Below are 18738 nucleotides of genomic sequence, written 5' to 3'. Positions count from 1 at the left end.
ACTTTTTCGATCGCAAAATGTAGCTGATCGTTACAAGGCGTTATAAGCTCGTCCCGACCCATTGTGGTCTAGCGGAGAAAGCAAATGCTAAAAATAATTCAGCCCTAAGCCCTTTATCTTTGTGTGTATGTGTTATCAGTATACATAAAGGAGTATTATTCAAATATTCCTATAAGCTAATAAATTATGTCGTTTCCCGTTCCAATTTAATGGCATCATTGGTCTTGAAAATTATTCCCATCTTGTTCAGCGAAATACATAGCAATAATGTTTTCAAGATTCATCGCACGGTTAACCCTGTACTGAAGTGAGATGCCTATGCATGTTCGTTTTTAGAAGACCACTGTACTTACCACCACCAGGCGATATTGAGGACAGTTGACTGCCTGTGGAGAAGAAAAACGTTGTGCTCTAAAGTGTAAAGATGGCTTAAAGCTCTGCAATTTATACACAACTAAAAAAACGCTCCCATGATATGGTGTAGATTTATGGTCATAAATACATCATAAAACTATACTGCAGGACTTTTGAGTAGCGACTGAGAAGTAGAGAAAGTGAGATTGAGCATCGTTCAAAGCACCACTGTTGCCTTCTTCTCAAAGAATGTGCCAGAAAAAGAGTCCACTGTATCGCATCAGTAGCTGCTTACACGAGGAAAGGACGCTTGTTTTTACAGGCGTGCAGCGTCCTCGCTATCTTTGGATCTTTGGATCTTTGTCCACAATAGCGCTGAGTTTCACACATCGTTAGATGTTGAGAAATAGGTTTTACATGGCTTGGTGATTCGACACAGAAAATTAGCGAATGCTAGAATTCTTTGCACGAATGGTTACAGTAACACGTGAAGGACGCAATATTGTGATCTCGCTTAAAGGGACACTGAGGAGAAATTGAAGTTGGCTTGTATCCATAGAATAGAAGCTCCTGATCACAAAAACGCCACTCTTCCTGAAAACAAAGCCCTTGTAATGTAGAAAATAGCAAGAACCAAAATACAGGTATCGCCGCCACAGGCCAATCTCGCAAGTACAAGCGTGATGACTTCCTTGGACAAGACGCGCCACCTTGGAGGAATTTTCCTTACTTCATGGAAGTCACGAATTTTTGAGGCTTACAAAGGAAGGTTGCGCACAGCACCGCTAGCCGTCAGAAATCACGGAGTCTGCGTTTACGTCACGATTCACGTCACTCCGTTCTGTGACGTCCTAAGAGTTGCCGTGGCGTCATAAGAGTTTCCTGAGTTTGAATCAGAGGGGCGGTAAAAACTTTTTCAACTTCGAATCCAAGTTTCTTTGAAATAAATGCATCTTTCGCGCCCGGACAAGCGGCAACAAAGCCATAAAATGGCGAACTGTCAGATTTTGCTAACAAAAAAAATTAATAGAGTTCTCCTCAGTGTCCCTTTAATGCTTAGGTGTGTCGAAAGCATGGTCTACCGTCGACACTGTTTCCACTGCAGTTAAGGCGGCTGTCATTTCTCCGTTTTTTTTTAGTGCACGAGCCCCACGCAGAGAATTATTGGACACGCATTATCGGTCACCATTTCATCCTCACCATGTTTTGATGCCTTATTTCTAAAGATTTCTCAGTTCTGAGGGATACCTGTACTGATCGCCATACTTCTCTGGCTCGCTGATTACGTGTGAATCAGTTTTTTGCGAAGACCAAACTATGTCATTAGCCACGTGGACTCCGCCGGTGCATTTTATCTCTCAAACTACTGTCTTACCGAAAAGACAACTGTAGTTTTGTTGCAGCGTCGGCTCGATACAGCCTCCGATATGCAAGTGTCATCTCAACACTTCACAAAGGATTGGAAGAAACTACGCGAGAGTCTCATCCTCTTCGGCGTCCATTTGCGATGGCTAAAATGACTGAGGATAAGCCAGGAGCCCCCCCCCCCTCCCCCCCCTCCCCCCCCCCCCCCAACTTTCCCTGCCGTCATCGTGATTGAAGTTCCTTGTCATCATCTGTTCCACAGGAGTGGTCTATGCTATCCCCTTAACGTGTGGGAAGACCTATATTGGCCAGACTGGGCGCTGCATCAACGAGCGCTTGGGGGAACGTGCCCAAAATTTATCAGATTTAAAGGATAAATATGCACATTTGGCAGCGCATATTATGGGTTGCGACGGATGCGAGGCACGATTGACTCAGACTAAGATTCTTGGCAAAAGCACAGATAAGAAGGCACGTGAATGTTTGGAGGCTTTTTACATAAGGAAACTTGGCAATAGGTGTGTCAGCACCCCATCTGTTTCACTTTTTTCGTCCGAGTTCGAATTTTTAGATGCCGCCCTTAAATAATCTTTGTTAACTTTTTTGTTTTAGTTTTGGTTACCGCTTGCTCATGTGTGTTCGCTGTGATGGTCGCTTAGGTTTCTTTACCTTTCCTGCCCTCCTCCTTCTTCTTTTTTCAGTGAAACGTCGCCATATAAAGGCGCTGCCTGGTTTCAATAAAATTAGTTGTGAGTTAGCGCTTTGTGTCTCGTCCTTGTCTTTTCGTGGTTTGCATGCTCTGGCGCTATTTTCTTCAAATCAAGTATGCACCAACTCGCCCAAAAAGAAGTGTTAATTTGTTGTCTGCTTTGCCTTGCGGTGGCCACCGTGCATTACCGCCCTCTAATCATATGGCTGCAGCACGGAAGTAAGCGCTGAAAACGGCGACCTGTATAATCGCTATAACTAATTATCCATGCAAAAAGTCACTCTAGGGTGGCCTCTTAGGAGATACACTGAACAAGTCTCTTTTCACACCTGCGCTGTCTAATGGCCGAGCGTGCCCTTTTCTGCACTTAGTTCAAATTGCGCGGAATTAAGGAAGAAAAAATTTGGAGGACGCTTAAGCTTCGTCTTTAAGAGTGAGACGCGACAGCGTGTCGCAGCGTTGCCAAAAAGTGCACGGAACGCCATCGCCCGTTCGGCGCGATGCGTGGCCCGTTGGACAATTTAAGGAATGAACGCCTGTCTCACATATATCGGTAAACACCCGAACTGGGCCGTACGAGAAGGAAAATGAAATTAACATTGGTTTTAAGGAAAGGAAATGACGCCTATCTCGCAATTCTCACTGGACAACCATTCGGCGCCGTAAGGAAAGGGAAATCCCTTCCCTTACGGCGCGGTTCAGGTCTCCACCGAGATGCGACATTTTTCGCTCACGGCCAACGACGCCGACGACACCGGCTTTTCTACGACGCGAGCTCCTTAACGCTGACGCGTTAAAACGCATTGAACGGAATGAGCCTGCCTTCGTTTGCATCTAACCTATTTTTCTTAGTGCGTTTCCGCCTAGTTTAAACTGCATGGTGGAATGAAACAACCAGCACAACAACGAGTCGCGAACGTTTCCACAAACACACTGTTGCTGGCTCCGCTTGCGTTCAATTTTGAAAGCGCTAGTTTGGCAGTTTTACGTGGTCGAAATGAAGCTGCCAGACATTGGCAAAATAACAAAAACTACGCAAGCCCATATAAGAAACCTTCTCGGGTGGGCTCAGATGAGTTTTCGTTTTTCGAACTTCATGTCCGTGCGCCTATCAGGCAGTGTTCTCGACAGCTGAAGATACCAAGAGAGCATTTCAACTGTCGGTGAAATTTTCCGGGACTATTGATACAAAATGTAAGCGCTGACATTTCACCTCTGATTAATATTTATTAGCTTTGAAAGCGCAATCAGTGTTCTATACACTGGGCACTAAGAATGGAGGAAAAAAATAATCTCACCGCCAAACTGCGAAACCTCGGAGACACCTGGGAAGAAATACAAAAACAGCAATGCATACCACGAAGACATGTTATGCATCAGTGTCTACTACAGTTCGCAAACAGCCCATACAAAAAAAGTCCTATGGGCGTCTATGGAAAAAGCTATGTCCGTCTATGGCCTTTTATGAACGTCTATAAGCACTCACAAGGTGCTTATTGACAGCTATTGAAAAATCTATGCCACTAAAGCTATAGCTTTGGAACCATACAATTGTATTAAGCTCTCTATAGAAAAATATATCAGCCTGTATAGACAGCTATAGACAGAAATAGGAAAGGTCTATAGCTATTTGGGCCAAAATTCTATAGCCGGCCATAGGACATTTTTGTATGGGAAGAGGCCGCTAGATATGTGAGTGGACAAATAAACACAATTTCATTATAGAGTAAGACGTCCCACCACGCCAGAAAGACCACTGATTTAACTCGCAAACTAAGCATCTTATATGCGTTCCCACTTCACTCTAAAAAACTTTTTGACATACTCTCAGCCCTGCCTTCAGTCATCGTTTTTTTTTTAGCAAAAAGCAAGGCGACATTCTATCATGGGTAGTTCGCTCGACCGAACACTTGCGTTTACAGCTCGCATTTTTGGTGCGACATATAACATTAAATACAATGGTGGAAATTTGTGAGGCAATGTATACGCGTAAGGGAAAACATATTCATGGTATTTCAATCCTTTCGTGAAACGGACAAACAGGTAAGAGTTTTTCCAGTCCTTCACTTGCGTGCAGTCGTGCTCCTGACTCTAGGCAGAGAAAATCCGCTTTAAGGAGTGCTCGTCACGTCTGATGACAGACTGCAGGCACGATAAACCGATTATTTTGTGTTCTGCGGCGCAGCAGTCCGAAGAAAGCTAGGCAGGAGTTCAGTGTTGCTAATTTGTACAGCCTCTTTTTTTGTTTTCCACACCTTTCGAAAACGCCACATGCGAGTACTCCCTCTCAACTTCTCCGCCATTCTGTGAGCTCACGTGACACTCCGACAAACTGAGTGGCGGCGTAAGGCGTTTCCGATACAACACTATCGCCGCAACCTGGACTTCACCGCCAGCACACGGGAAGGTCGCAACATAAAGATCGCGGATACAGTGAAGCTGTGAGCCGAGACAGTCCCATGATTCCTGACAATGTTCAATGGGGTGGAGTTCCAGATGCCGATATGACGTGGCGTAGATGATGCTGGTTCGGCTTAAATGCATGGTTGCTCGCGCATGATAATATTCACCGATGGACCTCTCGTTCGCAAAACCGCTCCAGCCTTGTTCGACCTCTGACTGAAAACGTTACGCAAAGGAGAAGCCTCACGATGGAGCTCTTGATGCCTAGGAAGCACTGAATTCAAGATGTAACTCGAAGAAATTTATCACGGTCATAACAACTCTTACTTAGGAGTACGTTGATAATTTTTTTCAGAGAGTGAAAAAGCTGCTACGTCCATATTAGGACTTGATCAATGTAAGCTCACTTGTCTTGATTTCAACTGTTTGAGTTCTCCACAAAGTAGCTTCACTAACCGCTACTCCGCGCACAGATTCTAACAAAGAAACATCCGGGCCAGACAAAAATGCCGGATAAGCAGGTCTTACCAGAATACAAAGACATCTGCGACACTGTAAGGAAAAAATAAAAGTAGACATGTGAATTGCATAACATTTATAAATAATGAAATTATCATTATTTTTAATTATGTTACTGAACTACACCGCAACTTCAAAGTAATGAAATTCTTCATAGATGTCTTTCTGCGTTTGTAGCGCTGCGGAAAAAGAGGTTTTTCAGAAAATTATTTTCAAAAATGCGATCAATGAAAAAAGCGAAACTCTGAAACACGTTTGGAAGCGGACTCTGTCTGCTTATTCAAGCTATGTTTCCTCTGTATAAAAATACGACTGAGCCCACCTATAACAAACCTGATGGTCACGCGGATTGTATTCGTTTTATCCAAGGTTCATAGTAAGTGGAGTTCTCATTTTACTTAAGAAACCGGCGTTTGTTTCTTGCAAAAGATAGTCATGCGTGTCAGCTTCTTCAAAGCAGACAATCACGCGGATTGTATTCGTTGTATCCGAGGTTCATAGTAAGTGGAGTTCTCATTTTACTTAAGAAACTGGCGTTTGTTTCTTGCAAAAGATAGTCATGCGTGTCAGCTTCTTCAAAGCAGACGATCTCACGGTGGTTTCCCAGCCTTCAAGCAGGTTCATACTTCGTGTTCCTCGCCGAGGCATTAAGCGCCAACCGTTATGCCGGAAATCGTGCTTAAAGCGTTCACGGCAAATTGAGAGCCTCAACGACATCGTCATCAGGTTCTCGCCAATCAGACAAAACTCGCACTTCGCGTACAATGACCTCTCAAGTGTATGAATGTACGCCTGCGTGATGATCAGCACTATAAGAAAGTTATCTCAGGCAAAAACATGTCCGGCTACCTGCACATCAACAGAGCTTTGTTGCAAATCCACATGCTCTAATCACGCGGCTGTTCGACAGTGTTCTCAGTCGTTCTTTGGCCCATAACGCATATGCTTTACGGAAGCAATTCCTTAAGCACTCCGCACTCAGTCCCATCCACATGAATGTAATCACTTCTACAGAAGCGGACCAAGGTATCCGAAACAGAACATCGCCACCTGATGCGTGAATTGCTATGAGCACAAGTTGAATGGTGAACCGACGATAGCAAATCTTGAGCGCGTGAGTTACGCCGATGTCCGGTGGCTGTATTGGGCACTCGGCATTTGGTGGAGAGAAGAATGTTGTCACCACACCCAGAGAAGGCAACATGTCGTCCATTTAAAAGTTAAGAAGCACGAGTATGAGCTCATATCGTTTTCGCCACGTCACTAACTATCTCAACAAGTCAGTCGGCGAGCAAATCGTGAGGTATACCAATCGCTCCATTGAGTTCTAAGCCTGTCCCCGCGCTCGCTGCATAAATACGATAAGCCCCGCGTTATCTTGGCCTTTATGTACGGCCTGTAGCGTAAGAAAGCGTAGCTCCGAAATCATCGCAGTTCGCGAGACTTGATGACAAACAGCCGTCGCCGGTTGCTCCTATTCCGCCTGGTGCACAGTGGAATGTTAACACATAAGCTTGCTGCGTATACTGTCAGTGTAGGTGTCGCCTATCTGGGCATGCGTTTACGACGGCACCATTTGGTGAAACTACGCCATTTTGTCAGCAGTATCTCGTCTTTTTTATTTTGTTTTTGTGCCCCGCGGTGTATTCGGAGGAGGGTGCCACGGGTGACCAGAGACGGTCCCCCATCTAGTCGCGAGTATACGGGGCCGAGTTAGTGGCACATCCTTGTTCGCTTAACTAACTTACGCCGGCGCTGTTGTTCATTGTACCTCAAACACAGTCCCATTGTAGTAGTAGTAAGTGGTTTTTATTAAAATAATAATAAAAAGCACGGAAAAGATTTTTGCTAGCCACGGCATCTGCCATTGATACCGAAGCACCTGAGCTGGGGCAGCGGAAATAAAGTAATCCATATTTTGGCGGCAGCACCGCCGGCGTTCGTAATAAGCAACAGCAGCCGTTATAAATGCATTCTTTGAAAAATTCACTGGCGAGCGCAAGGATAGCATGAAATGCATATTGCCGTTTTGTCGAGGGAACGCTCAGAAGTTCTGATGAGTTTTGACGGCGTTCATTCAGACAGATTTGGGGGAAGAGCAGAGAAACGATCACCGCACGTCTTTCTTTGTAGTAAGTTGCCTCAAAAAGGCATATAACGCGTTACACATCGTGATAGAAAGAAGGTAAATGCGCCAAGCGTACTAATTCACATCCATGCCTTAAACGTGTACCATCTCACGACATGTAAATCGAGCTAACTGTTTCACCCACATCTTTTCATCGCCAGTTGTCTACGAAACCCACTTCTAATGTGGGTGAAACAAAGTATGTGGCCGACGGGCACGCTTCTCGGCAATGCGAGTTTTGAGTGCAGCTGCAACGGTATTTCAAACATAGACGAACGCAGACGGAGCACGCAGTGCCGCAAGAAGGCGGATGTAGATTCAGGAATGTGCAGCACGCATAGCGATTCTCCGCCGCTGAGCCACCTGACAGAGGGCTAATTGGAGTTGCTCGGAATTCAGTGGGTTCTGCAGCGCAATTCAGTGCCTTATTCGCCGTCTCCCCTCTTCTCCAGATTATTAAATTTCAAATGATTTATCATCAATCACGCGTAGTTGCTCAAGTAACACATCATATTACACACTATTTGCTCTTACGCTACATCATTTAGCGCAAAACGTCGCACAAACGTCTCACAAACTGTCGAAAATAGGACAAAAACGATTCCGCCCATTCTAAGCAAAACGGCGTGGAAAAATGCCGTGGGCAACGGCCGGCACAGCTTCCCTTCAACGTGATAATTTCGATAAGGAGTTCGTTCAGACAGATCGACTGAAAGCGGGGAGTGACGATCGCCCCACACTGAACGCGGCAGTGAATTAATCAAGCCATCGACGCGTGAATATGATCCGTATAACGGTGTCGAAACACTCAGGACGAAATTTCTGGAAGCGGGAGGCAGCGCCGAAAAAGCGAGCAGGCGCCTCAGTTCGCGGCAAGCTGCATCTCGTTCCCTCTGACTTCTCGAGAGGGCTCAAACTGTCAAAACTACATCCAAAAGGTAGTTCAAATTATCATTCGCGCCGAGATTTAGGCGCATTTTCTGACCAACGCCGGGTAAATCTTCACACTGACACCGAATCAGCAACTACAGCACCGAGCTTCGGAAACTTCCTCCGATCTGCGCAATGGCTCACTATCGATGGCGTTCGAAAGGGCAGCCCATGTTCGCTAGTTCGAATATCACGTGTGGTGACAGCAGAGAAAACGCTAAAACATCATTGGTCAACGCGGCAAGTGTTTCAGGAACTCTACTAAGCCTACGCTGCAGAGTCGCTATAGCCCAGTTGCAGCTTCCGGTCATGAATTCTCGCACAGCCAGTGTCAAAACACGCTCCAAAAATTTTGTACTCACTTTCAGCCATTGGTCTCGCTCGATTTCTCGGTCAACAGATGAACCTGGACGTGCGAAGAGAAAGTAAGCCTAGTGACTTCGTCCGTTGGCAGGCTGGAGCGAGCGAGAGGCACGAGGGGGGCGTGACGGTGCCGTGGCCTTTTTCTTCTGCAGAGCGCGCGGAAGAGAAAGGAGCCTCGGTGATAAAGCAACCGCGACTACTGAGGGAAAAAAACAACACAGCTACCGACAGCAGACCTGTTTTCCGGATGGAAATGCCTGCTAAAAAGTGCATACGTTCTACCAGTAATAATTTGTAACTAAGTGCTGCCACAGTAATTTATGCACTTTTAACATTATGCGCTTTTACACTAGGCACATTGTCAGTTGCTTGTTCGCAGTTTCTTTTTGCCGCTGTTTCACATGGGTTTTGGTGAAAGGAATATTATCAATTATTAAAATTCGGCATGTGGGCAGAAGCAAAAAAAATAGTAAAGTAAAAACACGCTTACCCCTGTGGTAAGGCGAACTGCCCTGGCAGCTTGGATGGTCCGAAACACTGACGCAGATCGGAGTGCTTCTTAACTCTGACAGATACAACTGTCACTGTAAAAACAAGAGGACGGGTAACTATTCCAAAAACGCCAAGGTCTCCTTTCGCGCAAGAGGACCAGAGTGAAGAACACAGAAAAAAGGATGAAGAAAGAAATTCGATGCAGTAATTGGTCTGCAATGTGGATCGAACCCTGGAAGCTAGGTGAGCAGGCGTGTATTAACGAGAACATGAAAACGATAGTGTATTGCTGTGTGAGCAGAATTCATGTTTTCTTAGAATTCTGTCATTTCTCACGAAATGAATGCCTCAGTAGAAAAAAAGGATTATGAAAGTAATTTCATATATATATATATATATATATATATATATATATATATATATATATATATATATATTGCCACCTAGTGTTGCCAGGTGGCGCAAGCTGTCCGCGAAGACGATGAGGTTGCGATCGTGCTATCGCGGATCGGCCGCCATTACCGTCTCCTCTTGCCGACTCCAGCTGTTGAAGCGTCTCTCCGTGAGAACTCCGACCTTCGACACCGACAGGTCGACTACAATCCCGGTGAACAAGTTTGGGTGTGGACACCTGTCCGCCGCCAGGGCTTGTCCGAGAAACTACTCTGCCGGTACTTTGGCCCCTATAAAGTGCTACGGCGTATCAGTGATGTTACCTATGAAGTGGTTCCCGACGGTGCCGCGCAACCGAGACGTCGACAGCCCAACAGCTCTGACATTGTGCACGTTGTGCGGCTTAAGCCGTACTATGCCCGATAACGGCTTAGCGGCCCTCCGTTGTGACTCTGTGTGTGCGTATGTTTCCCTGTGTGTTTCCCTTCTGAACCTTAGCGCGCCTACGCTGCTGGCGGCACCACTGCGATGCCCTTCTTTTTCGGAGGGGGGAATAATGCCACCTAGTGTTGCCAGGTGGCGCAAGCTGTCCGCGAAGACGATGAGGTTGCGATCGTGCTATCGCGGATCGGCCGCCATTACCGTCTCCTCTTGCCGACTCCAGCTGTTGAAGCGTCTCTCCGTGAGAACTCCGTGGCAATATATATATATATATATATATATATATATATATATATATATATATATATATATATATATATATATATATATATATATATATATATATATATATATATATATATATATATATTAGCAGACAAGGTAAAGTAAATGAGGGGCCCGTTTGACAAACTTATGAAGGGAGCCAACAGTCACGGAAACCAAGGTGCATAGGGGAACGTTATTTTTTTTACTGTGTTGTGCTTATCCGTGGGATAATATTACTTAGATTAATAAATCGCTTAAAGAAAATTGCTTATAAAGCAGCAGAAAAAACAACCATGCCGCCGGTGGGATCCGAACCCACGACCTCCGAATATCGCGTCCGGTGCTCTTACCGTACAACTGAGCTACGGCGACGGCTGTCCAATCTGCTGCTCTCGTGGGTATTCATGGTTATTTGGTGTACGCGAACCTTGAGAGTGTTCACCAGCGCCACCCTCGACCATAGCGGCGGACGAAGCACGTCCTGTAATACCGCGAGCGTGACGTGGAACGTCATCTAACGGCGAGGGCGGAAACTGTGCGAGAGCCCTCTTAAGCAACCTGTGGCATCAAGACTGCCAGAACCGGGACCCTCGTTAAGCTATTAGCAGACAAGGTAAAGTAAATGAGGGGCCCGTTTGACAAACTTATGAAGGGAGCCAACAGTCACAGAAACCAAGGTGCATAGGGGAACGTTATTTTTTTTAATGTGTTGTGCTTATTAGTGGGATAATATTACTTACATTTAAAAATCGCTTAAAGAAAATTACTTATAAAGCAGCAGAAAAAACAACCATGCCGTAGGTGGGATCCGAACCCACGACCTCCGAATATCGCGTCCGGTGCTCTTACCAACTGAGCTACGGCGACGACTGTCCAGCCTGCTGCTCTCGTGGGTATTTATGTTTATTGCGTGTAAGCGAACCTTGACAGTGTTCACCAGCGCCACCCTCGTCCATAGGGGCGGACGTAGCCCGTCCTGTAATACCGCGAGTTTGACGTGGAACGTCATCTACCGGCGAGGGCGGAAACTGTGCGAGAGCCCTCTTATGCTACCTATGGCATCAAGACTGCCAGAACCGAGACCCTCGTTAAGCTATTAGCAGACAAGGTAAAGGAAATGAGGGGCTCGTTTTGACAAACTTATTAGTTGGTACAGCACCGGACGTGATATTCGGAGGTCGTGGGTTCTGATCCCACCGGCGGCATGGTTTTTTTTCTGCTGCTTTATAAGTAATTTTATTTAAGCGATAGATTAATCTAAGTTAATCCCACTGATGAGCACAACACATAAAAAAATTATAACATTCCCCTATGCACTTTGGTTTCGGTGACTGTTATCTCCCTTAATAAGTTTGTCAAAACGAGCCCCTCATTTCCTTTACCTTGTCTGCTTATATATATATATATATATATATATATATATATATATAATATATATATATATATTCTGCTTAAAGAGGAAAGTGATAAATTATGCATCAGCCCGAACCTGCTTTTATCAAACAGATTTATATCGCGAGTTCCACGCGTATACGGAGTTCACGGCTGCGACCAATTGCTCGAATATGGGTTTAATTTCAATATTCGGTATTTATTTAGCTACAAATTAATTTAAAGAGCGTTTCATTCGTAGCAGATTGGTAGAAAGCTTGCAGTGTAGGAAGCATTTAAAATGTCATTTCACTTGTCGCTTTTAAAGGAGAGCTGCTCAGCATAAATAGACAGCAAACAGCTCAATTTTCGCGGCCTAATTTTCGAAGTTTTTCTTAATCGCATGTAAAAAAAAAGGATAAAAATTGCTCCCGTGTCTTATTTGGGCAAAATCTCGGCCGAGGTCTAGGCGAGACAGAAGTCTCTACTTCCACCTCCACCCACCGTAGCAGCGTAGCACTGTAGCACATATTTGGAGCAGATAGACGGGCACAAAAACCATAAGTGGTCCTTAATGATTTTGCAAGCCAGATTGATTTGATGAAGAAGAGGGTTTTTATTCTCTTGCTGAGTCTGTTGAGCTTGACACAATGTGCAGTTACGCCAACAGGAAGTTTTTTTTAAATGGGCAGTCGTTAGTATGTTTTCTCCGTCCAGTGATGACTTCCTTCCACATTCGGATTCGAGAAACGGGGGACAACGTAGCTACACATGAACCAATTTGCATAGTCCGAAATTTTACGCAACTCCAGGGAGGAGGGAAGCGCTAACATCGAAGCAGCTCTTTGTTCGGTAAATTCAGTAGCCACGAAATAATCTTAAATTTCTATTGCTCCTGAATTTGCATAATTTTAGTTTGCGAAGAATAAATCATCTACCATAGATATGTCCTATCGCATTCTGAGTGCAGTGAGGCAGTGGCGATCCCATGGTTTTTCGAATAAATAACAGGTGTTTTAATAATTTCGTTTGGTTTAATTACGTTCTTTGAAAAGCTGAAGCTTTGCATTTCTAAGCTATATTAGTTTGATCTCTGACATATTTTGCCATTTTTCATTCTGCTTTCACACCACCCGGCTATCATTTGCTTGTAAGCACTGCGATGTGTTACTATTCCTTTCATTACCCATAAAACAGAGACAATCTGGAAGGCTGGCGTTATCCTACCTTATGTCTGGACGTCCTCCTTTATCTCTAGAGCCTGCCAGAACATATTTAATTCTTCCTGCATTTGTTCCGCGTGATACGTAAACATAGTGTCCATGATTGTAAACGCGAAGGAAGGATGAACGAATTGGCCAACCAACCGTCCGATTAACTAATAAATAAGTATAAATTAGTATTTACTAATTATTATTTATCGATTATTAATTTTTGATTGAGCGATTGATTGTTTGGTTGATTAGTTGATTGATTGATTGATTGATTGATTGATTGATTGATTGATTGATTGATTGATTGGTTGGTTGATTGATTGATTGATTGATTGATTGATTGATTGATTGATTGATTGATTGATTGATTGATTGATTGATTGATTGATATGTAGGCAGGTCTTATGCTAGATCTTTCCAATGCTACTTACCGGAAAGCCTGTCATTTTTCAACATATACGAAGGCAATTTTTATGGGCTGTAGCCAACAAGCGATGGTTTCGCGTCTATGTTCGGAAGCGGTGAGAGTTTTGCAACGAAGTGTGAAAACGAAGCACATGCATGTACTACTCCTTCACGGGAATAAAACTATTACATGTTCTAAATAACGCTGATATGGTTTAAATATAAATTTCAAAAATCTTTTGTTCTTTAACAGTTCAGTGATTTCTCTGCGATTTTATCCATGTCAAGCCAGTACCGCTACTCATCGGTTGTGTAATTCTAGTCCTCGCAGACACTTCCCGATTCTTTGGAATAATAGCAGTGCCAATCACATTTTTACCTTTGCATCGAAGTTATATTTTACCACAGCTGTATTCCTTAATGTCTACAAGTGCATATCAGATGTAGCAGATACAAAGGATGAAATTAAACAGTTCCAAGGAGCAGTGCAACATGTACGAAGACACAGATTATTCTCTCAAAGCTATGCAAAACCCACCGTAAACGACCAGCCAACGTCACATGGTTGTGTTTAACGCTGAACCAAAAGGTGACCAATATGTGGGTTACAAAGACGAATTACGAGAAATATCAATAAATTCACTTCGTTTATTTACGAAGTGTGTCACGAACCTATTCCATAGAATCTTGCTTGAACGTGAGAAACCAAAAGCTGCCTCCTCTGGAAGCATCCAGTGCGTACAGCTGGTGCTTTTGTTTTTATTTTATGTTTGTCCTCAGCGCTGAAAAAAAAAACAAGTATTTTGCCTGTGTATAGCTAGAATGATCAACGAACGCCAGCTAGAAATCATAGTACAGTGTGCAAAACAGAAGTTAGGATTGGCGGCCCTGCTGTTTTTACGGTCTGACCACTGGATATTATTTAATCGCATCTCATGGTAAATGTCTCATTGCTGCGATTAACATTCAATTCCTTTAAAGAAAACATTTCACCCTGAACATTAAAGCGATTTTCCTTCTCTTCAAAATGAACCTAAAGTTGCTTGGCTGCACGCAGCTTATTGAGAAGAAAAGTTGATGTCTTGTTAGGGTTGAAAGAGAACTTGATCAACAATTATCTTCGCAAAGTGTTGCCTCTGACTAATAACGCGTCGGCAGTAATCAAATTTCCCCAGTGCCCTGTTCTCTCCGGAGAGTTCACTGAAGCAATGACAACCTGAACCCTGTTCGCGCTTCCCGTTTTCACGTCACAAGTTCGATCGCGAAGAACGCTAAAGCGTTTAGAAACCTCGTGTTATCAAAAAGTGATTAATATATTAACACTCTTCGCATACACTTCTGTTGTGCTTTCTAACTAGTAGCTTGCTCAGATTTTTATTGTTCCGGTCACGACGAGGTGTTTAGGTAAGTTTACTATCGAGAAAGGCAACCCTTAAATATGCAAGGAGCGACTGCAATACGTCAAAATCTGTATGACCACATTATTAAGAACATTCTCTTTCTCTCCGCACATTTCGCACCTTCAGAACTTTCGAGGAAATTGCTGTCAGAATGTCTCCTCTTGTCTTGCTTTTTGTTTCTCTCTCGGCGCTGTTAATAATGCGTTCGTGTGTAACATTGAAGAAGGGCTGTTTATCGGGCTTTATTAATCATGCCTCCACACCCGAGTGCACCGAGCCGATAAAAAGGCGCATCAGTCAGCACTGCCGGAAGTCTGTAGACTGGGCAGCTCGTTTCTGCCGTCACCTCGGGATTTCCTTTCTTCTTCCAGTCTCCATCTCAGAGGAGCTCAGCGGAACGAGTGGGCCACCAACGAAAACAAAGAAAAAGAAAGTGAAGAAAAAACAACGCAAATAATAAACTTGAACTTGCTCCGCAGGGATTTGAACACGGGAATGGCGGCAAATATAAAACGAAGTATCTTACGTGCCCATGGCTGGCGGTAGAGAAACGCAACTCAAGGAGGGCAAGGGCGTCAAGGAACGCTGAAGGAAGTCTTTCTCTCTCCGTCTGTCTTTTTCCACAGCAAGATGTAACGACACAACGACCGAACCGGCGCGCAAGAACGTGATTTCGTAATCTGTTTGTTACCCGCCGCGGTGGCTCAGTGGTTAGGGCGCTCGACTACTGATCAGGAGTTCCCGGGTTCGAACCCGACCGTGGCGGCTGCGTTTTTATGGAGGAATAACACTAAGGCGCCCGTGTGCTGTGCGATGTCAGTGTACGTTAAAGATCCCCAGGTGGTCGAAATTATTCCGGAGCCCTCCACTACGGCACCTCTCTCTTCCTTTCTTCTTTCACTCCCTCCTTTATCCCTTCCCTTACGGCGCGGTTCAGGTGTCCAAAGATATATGAGACAGATACTGCGCCATTTCATTTCCCCCCCAAAAAAACCAATTATATATAATCCATTTGCGTGCCGCTCTCTCGATGTACAGTTACCCGTAGAAAGAAAGCATTATATCCTTGTCCGTGAGTGGGAGGATCATTGCGTGTTTCACGCCTTTTTTTCGGGCTTCTTTTTCGCGACTGAAAATGCAGTGACACAAAAACTGACTGCTGGAGATTTTAGCGAACTAAACAAATACGCCAGCTACCCAAGCCTGTCGTCGCTGCATCGCATGCAACGCGTCAATGTGCACTTCGTGCTGAACGCAAAAGCGCGAAAAACTAGGACGTAAAATAAGACACACAACACGAGCGCTTGTTTTTTGCGCTTTTACGTTCAGCATGGAAAACCAACTCGCCCAAACTCGGCCTTTATTTAGCGTACTTCGTCCAGCTACGTTGATGCAACTGGTGTCGCGTTACCGACCATGGTAGAGTAAAGCGACGCCAGTTACGTCAGCGTGGTAGACCGTAGTAGAGGGAAGTTTACGAAAATATTCTGGTGGCCTTTCTCTAGATGCAGACGACTAATTGCTTCCCTTGCTCCGTACTTTGATCTGCACATAGCAGTACAGAATTGCTCTCATATCTCATTTCTCGCTATCCCTTCTATTTCTGTCTGAACGCCCTATCTTTTCCCCTGTTTCTTTTTTCCTGGAGCAGCTAAGGTGCTTAAGAAAGCATATAGCAGTTGCTGTGGCAGGCACCCATCATTTTCCTCCTGTTTGTTTTGTGCCTTTCTTTAGAAACAAAAAAAACCACCAGCATCATTTTGTCAAATGATCCGCATTTGTAAGCGAGCCGAGTAACTAAGAGAGAAATGCAGTCTGATGAGTTGGCCTGACCTTTACGGCAGAACAAAGCGATAGAGAAGGGCTACTGACGTGAGTTCGTACCTCACAAGCATTCATACAAATCCCGCTACAAATCTTAGGAGGTTTCAACGCGAGACACATAAGCTGAGGCTGCAAGCACAACTGCAGAAAGAGATCACAACTCTGGTCATTAATGCAAAACGAGGGCCTCACCCTCGTTAACGATACGCAACAGTACACGCGCATAGGAAACAGCGTGCAGATACACACCACCCCCGATCTCACGATCACCAAAAACATCGATCAATGTCAGTGGACCAACACGCAGATCTCCTTAGGCAGCGACCACTACATCGTTCAAACAACATTCGCAATGAAGTCAATCACCCCCTCTGTAAAACGACAACTAACAATCGCAGACTGGGATAAATTTAGGAACCTCAGGAAGGAACCCCCGGCTGAGGTAGAAAACCTTTCAAAATGGGTGAATACGCTCACGAAGGACGTCGCAAGTGCCACAACCCAAGTCCCGTGCAATCGGGAAACGGAAATCGTCGACAGCAGACTTCTCCACATGTGGGAACCACACTACAGTACACAAAAAAGATGGCTCAAAAACAAACACAACAGACCTCTTAAACTAAGGACAGCGGCCTTAGTAAAAAAGATAGAAGCACATGCAGCACACCTAACCCGTAAACAGTGGGGCCAGATTTGCTACCGCATGGAAGGAAATCTGGGACTGAAAGACACGTAGAAACTTCTACATTGCTCCTTGGAACCAGAAAACACTACAGACTTCCAACAACGTAACGTCACCCGCATCGTCCACATATTAAATGTGGACGACAGCCCCCTGATCCAAAACTTAAAAGACAGGTATCTCACAAGCACAGCTAGCACCCCACTCCCCCAATACTCAGGCCGTCCGAACCCCGAACTCGACGAAGACATATCGACATTGGAAGTGAGAGCAGCCATGCAAAAACTGCGCACCACGACGGCGCCGGGCGCAGTTAAAATCACACGCAAAACATTACGGAACGGGACGAAATCTCTATTCAGGCCGTAACCAAACTGTTCAAAAAACACTGGAGGGAGGGCACCCTCCCTCCGGAATGGACCCACGCTAAAGTCACCTCTATTCGAAAGCCAGGAAAACCACTTCAATTGGCGAACCTCCGTCCCAACTCGTTCACCTCACGCCTAGGGAAAACTCTTCGAACACGTTATTCTCGGCCGTCTCCAAACCTACATGCACGAACAGGACCTCTTCCCTCATACGATGCTGGGATTTAGAAGCAACCTGTCCACGCGGGACGTGATGCTTCAAATCTCGGAAGAAATTCTACACCCCATACACGACATACGCACGAGAGCACTACTAGCCCTATACCTCACGAAAGCGTTTGGCAACGTCCAGCACGAAGCCATACTAAACGTCCTATCTGACTTCGGCGTAGGAAGTAGAACACACGCTTATATAACCGCCTTTCTGAATAGCAGGACGGCGGATATAAGGTTTGGGTCCGCGGAGTCCTCCCCCTTCCCCCTAGGAAGCAGGGGCACACCTCAAGGCTGTTTTATCTCCACTACTCTTCAACATTACCCTAATACCGATGGCCCGAAATTAGAGCGCATCCCACATCTATCTCATTCCTTCTAAGCAGATGACATCACTCTGTGGACGACCACGGGAAATGTGGGCAAAATGGAGGAAACCCTCCAAGCGGGAGCGGACTCTGTGGCCGAGTACGCGGCCTGTATATGCCTCGCATGCTCGCCGACCAAATCCGAAATCCTGCTGCTCCACCCGACAGCGGACCGTAACGAAAAGGGGAACCCCTCTATACAAGTGAAGGTCGACGGCCTCCCAGCACGGGGGTACCGAAACTCCGCATTCTGAGAATTTTTATCCAAAGCAACGGCCTCAATACAGAGACCGTCTCCAAACTCGCGGTCATCACATATTAAACCATCACGCTAAACAAAACAATAGCAAACAAGCGCCGAGGCATGCGAGAACGCGACCTCAGGTGGTTAGTGCAAGCATTCGTGATTAGCAGGATGGTATTCTCGCTCCCCTATCCTGACCTCACAAAGGCAGAAACGAACAGAGTAAAGTCGCTAATTAGACAGGCCTACAAATCGGCCCTAAATCTCCCACAACAGACTCCTCCG

General features: G+C 45.1%; 1 long non-coding RNA gene across 1 annotated transcript; it reads right to left on the bottom strand.

Annotated features, from left to right (window-relative positions):
• Positions 1–325: 325 nt before the first annotated feature.
• Positions 326–8908, bottom strand: LOC144094746 (uncharacterized). Its single transcript, XR_013306555.1, has 4 exons — positions 8771–8908; positions 5360–5383; positions 3727–3753; positions 326–386 (listed from the first exon to the last, which is right to left on the bottom strand). It is a non-coding gene; the product is annotated as an uncharacterized LOC144094746 (long non-coding RNA).
• Positions 8909–18738: the final 9830 nt, after the last annotated feature.

This window comes from Amblyomma americanum, chromosome 6 (genome assembly GCF_052857255.1).
Source record: "Amblyomma americanum isolate KBUSLIRL-KWMA chromosome 6, ASM5285725v1, whole genome shotgun sequence".
Lineage (NCBI taxonomy): Eukaryota > Metazoa > Arthropoda > Arachnida > Ixodida > Ixodidae > Amblyomma > Amblyomma americanum.
Note: the sequence above shows the minus strand (reverse complement) of the source record. Positions and strands in the feature narration are given on the sequence as shown.